Raw genomic sequence first — 9,733 nt, 5'->3', positions numbered from 1 at the left:
ACTGCAGATGTCCTAACAAAGCCCCTGCCAAGAGAGAAGTTCCAGGATCTTCGTGGCAAGCTGGGACTCTTGGGTGGTTGATTAAAGTTATTTATGTATGTTTTTGTGTATGTTGTGAATTGCCTGAGAAGGGGTTTGTGGGATGCAAAGGGTTAAGTGCAGTCAAGTCACAACAATCCCTAGATAGTCCACTTGGAGGACTGAGGAGGAGGATATGACTAAGCGTAGTTTCCTCTTCCTTCACATGCAAATGAGTTGAGGAAGTGGCAGATAAATCCTGAAGGAAACAGCCATTTTCCCTCTCTTGGACCAGACCTCTTGGACTACACACATCTTAGTGAGTCTCTCCCTCAAGGCCTCCAGCCTAGAGAGAGAGATGAGATGGAGTCTCACTTCTTATAAGTGAACTTCACAATGTATATATTACCTTTTAACTAAGCAAGTCTACCTCTTGAGTGTGCTGTACCTCGAGATGCTTGTAAGTAAACATCTTTTATACTTTTAAGAGCATTGTGTTGTGTCTTTTCTTTTAAGAGGGAAAAAGGGGAAATACCAGGAAAATACACTTTATTTTAGTGGCTTAAATCAAGCCTGCGCAAACGTTCTTCTGCTGTGTATTTTGCAAAAGGGGAATGTTTTACTCTGCTAAAGTTTTGTGCTTGCTAGCGCAAGCGGGGATAGGATATATTAAACAATATCTCCTCATCCACATTCCTGAACATTCCCACAATATGCCTGTCAAGCCTCTGCTTAAAGACCTCCAAAGGAGACTCCACCACACTCCTTGGCAGCAAATTCCACTGCCGAACAGCTCTTACTGTCAGGAAGTTCTTTCTAATGTTAAGGTGGAATCTTCTTTCTTGTAGTTTGAATCCATTGCTCCGTGTCCGCTTCTCAGGAGCAGCAGAAAACAACCTTTCTCCCTCCTCTATATGACATCCTTTTATATATTTGAACATGGCTATCATATCACCCCTTAACAGTCCATCCACCTGTTCTCACCAGCCAGATGCCTCAGTGGGAAACTGCAGTTTCCAGGCACTGGTATTCAGAAGTACTGCTGTCTCCATCCTGGTCAATAGCCTTCTCTTCCATGTCCGATTCTCTTTTAAATATGTCCAGGTTGGTGACCCTCATGGCCTCCTGCAGCAGCAAGTTCCATAGCTCAACTATGCGCTGCGTGAATAAGTCCTTTTATCTGTCCTGACATTCAGGTTCACAGGAGGCCTACGAGTTCTAGCATTGCAAGAGGGGAAGGAAAACTTTTCTTTCCCACTTTCTCCAGGCCAGGCCTTGTTTTATGAACTTCTGCCGCCGCATCCCCTCTTTCTCACCTTTTCTCTAAACCAAAACTTCCCAAACGCTGCAACCTTCCCTCTCAAGCAAGTCGCTCCATCCCCTCAATAGTTTTGCTTGCCCTTCCCCCTTTTATAAAAAAATAGTTTTCATTGAAGATTTTCTTGTGTTACAAAAGAAACAAGGAAATGTACATATAGCATCTCCACTTTTGATTCATAGTATCCTGGAATTGTGGAGTTGGCGGGGACCCTGAGGGGTCATCCAGTCCAACCCCCTGCAATGCAGGAATAGGCAGCTGTCCCGTCACACGGGGATCGAACTGGCAACCTTGGCGTCGTCAGCAGCACTCTCTAACCAACCGAGCTCTCCAGAGTCTTTTTCACCGTTTTTCACAGTTTGTTAATGTTCAGTATAAGACATTAATGTAATGGACATCGTACAGTTGGGGGGAAAGAAGGGGGGAAATGGTATTGTTCTTTCATTCTATTGCATAGAGTTAGGGTGGCGATTGGGGCCGGATAACATGGGTAGGCCCTTTATTTCTATATTTATTTGTCTTTATTGGCCTTGCGAGGGATTGGAAGCTCCAGAGCTTGGTGGGTTGTGTTCAGCTAGTTAGGACCCTCGTACCTACGGGACCACCTCTCCTGGTATGCCCCGCAGAGGACCTTAAGTGTCCACAAACAACAACATTTTGCAGATCCCAAGCCATAAGGTGGTTAGACTGACCTCAACTAGGGCCAGGGCACTCAGGGCTGATTTCCTTCAGAATGGATAGGTTTGATCTTCTTGCAGTCCATGGGACTCTCAAGAGCCTCCTCCAGCACCATAATTCAAAAGCATCAATTCTTTGGCGATCAGCCTTCTTTATGGTCCAGCTCTCACTTCCATACATCACTACTGGGAAAACCATAGCTTTAACTATACGGACCTTTGTCGGCAAGGTGATGTCTCTGCTTTTTAAGATGCTGTCTAGGTTTGTCATTGCTTTTCTCCCAAGAAGCGGGCGTCTTTTAATTTCGTGACTGCTGTCACCATCTGCAGTGATCAAGGAGCCCAAGAAAGTAAAATCTCTCACTGCCTCCATTTCTTCCCCTTGTATTTGCCAGGAGGTGATGGGACCAGTGGCCATGATCTTGGTTTTTTTGATGTTGAGCTTCAGACCATATTTTGCGCTCTCCTCTTTTACCCTCATTAAAAGGTTCTTTAATTCCTCCTCACTTTCTGCCATCAAGGTTGTGTCATCTGAGGTTGTTGATATTTCTTCCGGCAATCTTAATGCCGGCTTGGGATTCATCTAGTCCAGCCTTTCGCATGATGAATTCTGCATATAAGTTAAATAAGCAGGGAGACAATATACAGCCTTGTCGTACTCCTTTCCCAATTTTGAACCAATCAGTTCTAACTGTAGCTTCTTGTCCCACATAGAGATTTCTCATTTTAACTAATTGTTTTTCTTTTTTTTATGTTTTGTTGTGGTTTTGTTGGTGTCAGCCGCCCTGAGCCCGGTTTTGACTGGGGAGGGCGGGGTATAAATACATTATTATTATTATTATTATTATTATTATTAGTTGCCGTGTGGCTTGTTTGCCTGTGAGTGGGAGGGTCAGGTTAGCCATATTGAGTTGTGTGCTGTTTTGTCCTGTTGTGCCGTATATATGAAAAAGGAGAGCCACACCGGGGCAAAGGCTTCCACATTTGCTTCTCCCTGTGCTAGCTTGTGTTTGTTGGCTAAATTCTCTAGTAGGGCAGTTTCCCGTACATTTTGGTACCCACTGGTCTATGTTCACACCTGATAGGTCCTTCCAGTGTCCAGTTACCATATTGCTAGCTGCTGAGAGTAAGTGAGTTATGAGTTCCTTGTCATGTTGTTGTTGTTGTTGTTGTTGTTGTTGTTGTTGTTGTTGTTGTTGTTGTTGTTATATTTACTATTGTTATTTTATTATTATCATTTTATTATTTATACCCCACCCATCTGGCCAGGTTTCCCCAGCCACTCTGAGCAGCTCCCAACAGAACACAAAAAAAGAATAAAACTTCAAACATTAAGAACTTCCCTAATAATAATAATAATAATAATAATAATAATAATAATAATAATATATTTATACCCCGCCCATCTGTCTGGGTTTCCCCAGCCACTCTGGGCGGCTTCCAACCGAATATTAAAAACATTATAGACTTCCCTAAACAGGGCCGCCTTCAGTTGTCTTCTAAGAGTAAAAGAGTTACTTAAACAGTGCATTGTTATCCTGGAAGATATTTAATAGGGCTCGCCCCCATTTTCACCGGAGAAATGTTGGAGGGGATGTCTCTATTTCATTGGAGGAAGGTTGGAGGGGATGCTAGTTCTGTGCTTGCTTCTATCACCTGGTTTGCTATTTTTGGAGATTTTCTGCAGTAATAACAAGGCGTTTGCTTTTACCTCTCCTGCTTCTAAATTCTCACTACCCATAGGTAGTGCCTGCCAAAGCCCAGACACCCACTGAGCATGTGTGCATCATGTGCGAGGTGTGGGGCGGAGCAGAGGAGCTGGTGTAGAGTCCATAAATATTATATTGTAACTTCTCTGCATTTTAAGAACTCATCTCGGTTAATGGCCGGGTGAGACAAAGACTGCATTGAACTGTCAACTCGCGGCTAGACACCCCAGCTGTTGTGAATGGGCACGCGGACTGTGGGGCGGGGGGAGATGGGGCACGATAAAAAAGGACCCCAGCGTTCAAGGTCAGAGGTAACTCCACCCTCCCCCACCCTCCCCTCATCACCACCGCCAGGCATGAATTATTCAAACTGTCCTCTTCAGGGCTGTAAAACGAATAAAGTTAACTTAATAGTTGTGTGTGTGCGTTGCGGGGAAAGGGATGCAAGTTGACCTGTATTGGAAAAAGAAAAAAATGCTGGATTGCCCTCAGCAGCAATATTCGTTTATTTTAGTAATCTAATCTGCCCATTTCTAACCAGTGTGCAAGAAGAACGTGAGAGCGTAAGGATCAGGCCTAGGGCTCATCTAGTCCAGTATCCTGTCCCATAGTGGCTAAGAACCCAGGGCTCCAGGTAGATTGCCTCTGGACCTGGAGGTTCCATAGGAACCTAAGGAGAGCCTTGTTACTGGATCAGGCCCAGGACCCGTCAAATCCAGCATCCTGGTCTCACAGAGGCCCACCAGATGCCGCACAAGCAGGATTCGAACACAAGAGCAACCCTCCCCCACTGTGGTTTCCAGAAACCAGTATTCAGAAGCATTGCTGCCTCTAAACTGTTGTTGTTGTTGTTGTTGTTGTTGTTGTTGTTGTTGTTGTTGTTATTGTTATTATTATTTATACCCCGCCCATCTGGCTGGGTTTCCCCAGCCACCCTGGGTGGCTTCCAACAGAAATATTAGAATACACTAATTTCTTAAAGATTAAAAGCTTCCCTAAACAGGGCTGCCTTCAGATGTCCTCTAAAAGTCTGGTAGTTGTTTTTCTTTTTGACATCTGGTGGGAGGGCGTTCCACAGGGCGGGTGCCACTACCGAGAAGGCCCTCTGCCTGGTTCCCTGTAGCTTTGCTTCTCGCAGCGAGGGAGCCACTGACAGCCCTCTCTCCTCCTCCATGAATTTATCCAATCCTCTTTTAAAGCCACTCAAGTTGGTGGCCATCCCTGCAGGGAGTTCCACAGTTTAATAATGTGCTGCGTGATGTGATGTGTTGACTCTTCCAATGTACAACTTCAAATAGAGCCGGCCCCCGTGGTTCCCTAATTATCAGGGGTCCCTCCCCCACAGTTCCCTAAACTCATCCCCAGTGCCCGCTACCCTATAAAAAGCAAAATTCAGAACAGCTGCTTGCAACAACAATCTTTATTATGGTCTATAGATCAATTCATTACAAAGCTATACCCAAGAAGGACATCCTGCTTTCATGTTTCAGAAGCATTTTGTTCAAACTTAGAGTTGGGATCATAGATTCTTGCAACCACCGATAAAAACTTCGCCACTGCTAATGTTCTAGCATTTGACCGGTCCTCCAATAGGAACTCGATATAATAATACTCCTCCAATTTTCCTGGGATCAGGACTGTTGTTGTTGTTGTTTAGTCGTTTAGTCGTGTCGACTCTTTGTGACCCATGGACCAGAGCACGCCAGGCACTCCTGTCTTGCACTGCCTCCCGCAGTTTGGTCAGACTCATGTTCGTAGCTTCGAGAACACTGTCCAACCATCTCGTCCTCTGCCGTCCCCTTCTCCTTGTGCCCGCCATCTTTCCCAACATCAGGGTCTTTTCCAGGGAGTCTTCTCTTCTCATGAGGTGGCCAAAAGTATTGGAGCCTCAGCTTCAGGGTCTGTCCTTCCAGTGAGCACTCAGGGCTGATTTCCTTCACTCAGGGCTGATTTCCTTTTCCGATCTGGAAGCGCGCCGCCGTGCTGCGCGGCGTAAGAGCGGGCGGCGGCAGCGGGCGGAGGGGGTCGTCGCGGGCCAGATTGGGAGGCCAATTGGGCCGCGTCTGGCCAGCGGGCCATAGTTTGGGGACCCCTGGGTTAGAATCATAGAATTGGCCCGCTTGAATGCCTTTCCATCCTCCGTGTTGTCTGGAAGGCTCAGAGGCATCCCTTACCAGAACAGACTCTGCACCTGTGGCCAGAATGTACCTGACTCTATGGATCACATGATTCTGGAATGCCCTCTTTTTAACACCTTACGTGATGAACCCCCGGTGTCCTCTTTATGGCTCTGCACCCCCTCCAATAAACAACTCGTGACCCAATTCCTGCTGAGCGATGACTCTCCTGCACTTACTAGAGTTATGGTGCAATTCTTGAGTAGAATTTTTGAAGTAAAATCTGGGGCAGTTGGGCCTACACAATAGTGACCACCGAGGGCTCATTATCCCCTTCCCCTCTCCCCTTTTCATTGTATGTCTTAGAATTATATTTTGTATAGATGGTTTATATGATTTTATTCCTATATATATATGCCAATAAAGGTGTTGGAAAGGAAAGGAATCATAGAATCATAGAATTGTAGAGTTGGGAGGAACCTGGGAGCCATCTAGGTGGAATCTACAGACATATATAATAAAAGCTGTGAAAATGCTTTTTTAATAAAAAAAAAAATTGAAAAATATATTGAATTTGCCATAGCTCACTGTTGCCATCTAGTGTCACATTTGTATATTTCACTTTATAACCAACTTAAAAATTTATTTGCAACTGCATAGCTGAGTCCCTGGACTAACCCCCTGCAATGCAGGAATCTCAGCTAAAGCGTAAATGAGAGATGGCCATCCAACATCTGCTTAGAAAACTTTCAAGGAAGGAGAGTCTACCACCTCCTGGGGGAGACCCTTCCACTGTCAGACAGCTCTTACTGACAGAAAGTTGAGTTGGAATCTCCTTTCTTGTAACTTGAAGCCATTGGTTCGAGTCCTACCCTCCAGAGCAGGAGAAAACAAGCTTGCTCCATATTCCATGTGCCAGCCACTCCCCTGAATAAATACTTTTTAGATACCCTCCAACATTTATCTTATGAAAATAGGCCGTAGGTTTACCCGTCACCCGGAATTTCCTGGACATAGCCAGGATTCAGCCATCAGAAACTGTGTCTAGGCAGAAACTGCTGAAATGTCCAGAAGATTCCCGATGTATTGCAACCCATGTCGCAAGTGTAGATTTTGGCAAATTTCCTTAAAAAGAACTCTTTTTGAAAAATGGCAACACTAAAAAAGGGAGGTCCTTTTCCATAACAACAACCACAAGCACAATGTTATTATTTATACCCTGCCCATCTGACTGGGTTACCCCAGCTACTCTGTGTGGCTTCCAACATGTATAAAAACATTTTGTTGTTTAGTCATGTCCGACTCTTCGTGACCCCATGGATCAGAGGACGCCAGGCACTCCTGTCTTGTACTGCCTCCCGCAGTTTGGCCAAACTCATGTTGGTAGCTTCGAGAACACTGTCCAACCATCTTGTCCTCTGTCGTCCCCTTCTCCTTGTACTTCTCTGTACAGGGCTGCCTTCAGGTGTCTTCTAAAGGTTGTCTAGTTACTTATCTTACTTATTTAGAGGAGGGAGAAAGGTTGTTTTCTGCTGCTCCAGAGAAGTGGACACGGAGCAATGGATTCAAACTACAAGAAAGAAGATTCCACCTAAACATTAGGAAGAACTTCCTGACAGTAAGAGCTGTTCGGCAGTGGAATTTGCTGCCAAGGAGTGTGGTGGAGTCTCCTTCTTTGGAGGTCTTTAAGCAGAGGCTTGACAGCCATCTGTCAGGAATGCTTTGATGGTGTTTCCTGCTTGGCAGGGGGTTGGACTGGATGGCCCTTGTGGTCTCTTCCAACTCTATGATCCTATGATCTCCTTGGCTCGGGGGCTGCATAACTCCAGACTCTCCAACATTTCTCTGATGAAAATAGGGACATCCTAAGGAAAAGCGGGACATTCCAGGATCAAATCAGAAACCAGGATGGCTTCTTTAAGTCCTGGACTGTCCCTGGAAAATAGGGGCACTTGGAGGGCCTGTTTTAACAGGGTAGGAGGCACTGGGAATGTGCTTATGGAGCCAAAAGGGCAGTGGGCCGAAAAAAGAAGCAATGATTCTTCAACATCAACATCGTTGGACTGGCCATGTTGTGCGGATGCCTGATGATCGTCTTCCAAAGCAACTACTCTATTCCGAACTTAAAAATGGAAAGTGTAATGCTGGTGGTCAACAAAAGAGGTTTAAAGATTGTCTCAAGGCAAGTCTTTAAAAATGTAGTATAAACACAGACAACTGGGAAACACTGGCCTGCGAGAGCTCCAGTTGGAGAACAGCCTTTACCAAAGTGTCATGGGCTTTGAAGAAACTCGATCTCAGGACGCAAGAGAGAAACACGCTAAGAGGAAGGCACGCTTGGCAAATCCACACCGTGATCAACTCCCGCCCGGAAACCAATGTCCCCACTGTGGAAGGACGTGTGGATCCAGAATTGGCCTCCACAGTCACTTACACTTATTTTTTACATTGTTAAAATCGTGTTTATGGAAGACAATCTTACTCGGCTACAAGTGATCGCCAAAGAAGAAGAAGGGCCAAAAATGTTTGGGAGCCACTAATTGAGCCCCAGCCCTTGCTGTCTGTCTCCTGCAGGATATCCCCCCTTGGCTTACGGTTATTGCGTCTTCCTGCCCCACTCCCCTAGGCAATGAAGAGCCCCTTGGGGGGCAGCGGCATGTCGAGACGACAGACATCTCTCTTCCTCCTTGGCATAAATGGGCTGTGTGTCAGGGGAGATGCACAGGGCACACACGCCCTGAATCCTTGCCGTCCTTTTGATGCACGTCTAAGGGCGGGGGGGGGGGGGGGAGAGAGCTAATTGACATCAGCGCCTGGGAGCAGATGGGGTGTCCACCTGCTAGAGAAATGCAAATGATGTCTGGAGCAAGGCGGGCAGCCTTCAGGACGGGGTCAAGCGAGGGAGGGGCGAGGGAGGAGCTCAAGGAGGAAGATCCAACGGTGAACAGAAGTAAAGCCGGATCAGGCCATGTCTTGGCGAGGAGAGAGCCCGTGTCTGTGTGTGTGTGTGTGTGAGTCTGTCTCTCTGGCCTTTCTGGCTGCCGGGAGCAGAGAGAAGGGAATTCTCTACAGTGAGAAGGGGGAAAGTATTTGATCTCCTGCTAAATTTGCCCGTTTGCCTTCTGACGAAGAAATGACCAGTCCAAAATTTTAATAGGTTTATGGTAGCCGTGAGAGACAGAATAACAACAGGGAAACCCCCAGAAGCCCTGTTGTTGTTTTGTCTCTCGCAGCTACAATAAAAAATTCCTTCCAGCAGCACCTTAGAGACCAACTAAGTTTGTCATTGGTATGAGCTTTCATGCGCATGCTTTCGTATCTGAAGAAGTGTGCATGCACACGAAAGCTCATACCAATGACAAACTTAGTTGGTCTCTAAGGTGCTGCTGGAAGGATTTTTTTGTTTGTTTGTCTCGACTACGCCACACCAACACAGCTACCTACCTGTAGCTACAATAAACCTGCCATTTAAATTATGGACTGGTCATTTCTTCGTCAGAGGGCAAACGGGCAAATTTAGCAGGGGATCAAATACTTTCCCCCCACTGTAGTTCTGTTTCTTTTTAAGCAGGGGGTTCGACTAGATGACCGTCAGGGTTCCTTCCAACTCTGATTCACCTTTAACGTAGACAAGTTGTGATGCAACCTTTTAATAGAAATAAGACACTTGCCAAAGTTGGGTGCCACCGCCTCTCTATGCAAGACTCCAGGGGGTTCCAGGCACCCACCCAGGGTCTGTGGTCCTTTGGGGAATTGAGACATGGCAGAGACTGACAAAGCTTTAAGAAATATGGTTTAGTCACCTATTTACACCTTCAGTCTGCCTGGAGGGAGTCCCAATCTTACAACATGGTCATTTCAAGAGGGGTTTGTGCAGCCCTGGAGTCCAAGGCA

Source organism: Zootoca vivipara, chromosome 6 (genome assembly GCF_965207765.1).
Source record: "Zootoca vivipara chromosome 6, rZooViv2.hap1.1, whole genome shotgun sequence".
In the NCBI taxonomy this organism is placed as follows: domain Eukaryota; kingdom Metazoa; phylum Chordata; class Lepidosauria; order Squamata; family Lacertidae; genus Zootoca; species Zootoca vivipara.
The sequence above is the reverse complement of the archived record's forward strand: the minus strand, read 5'-3'. Positions refer to the sequence as shown.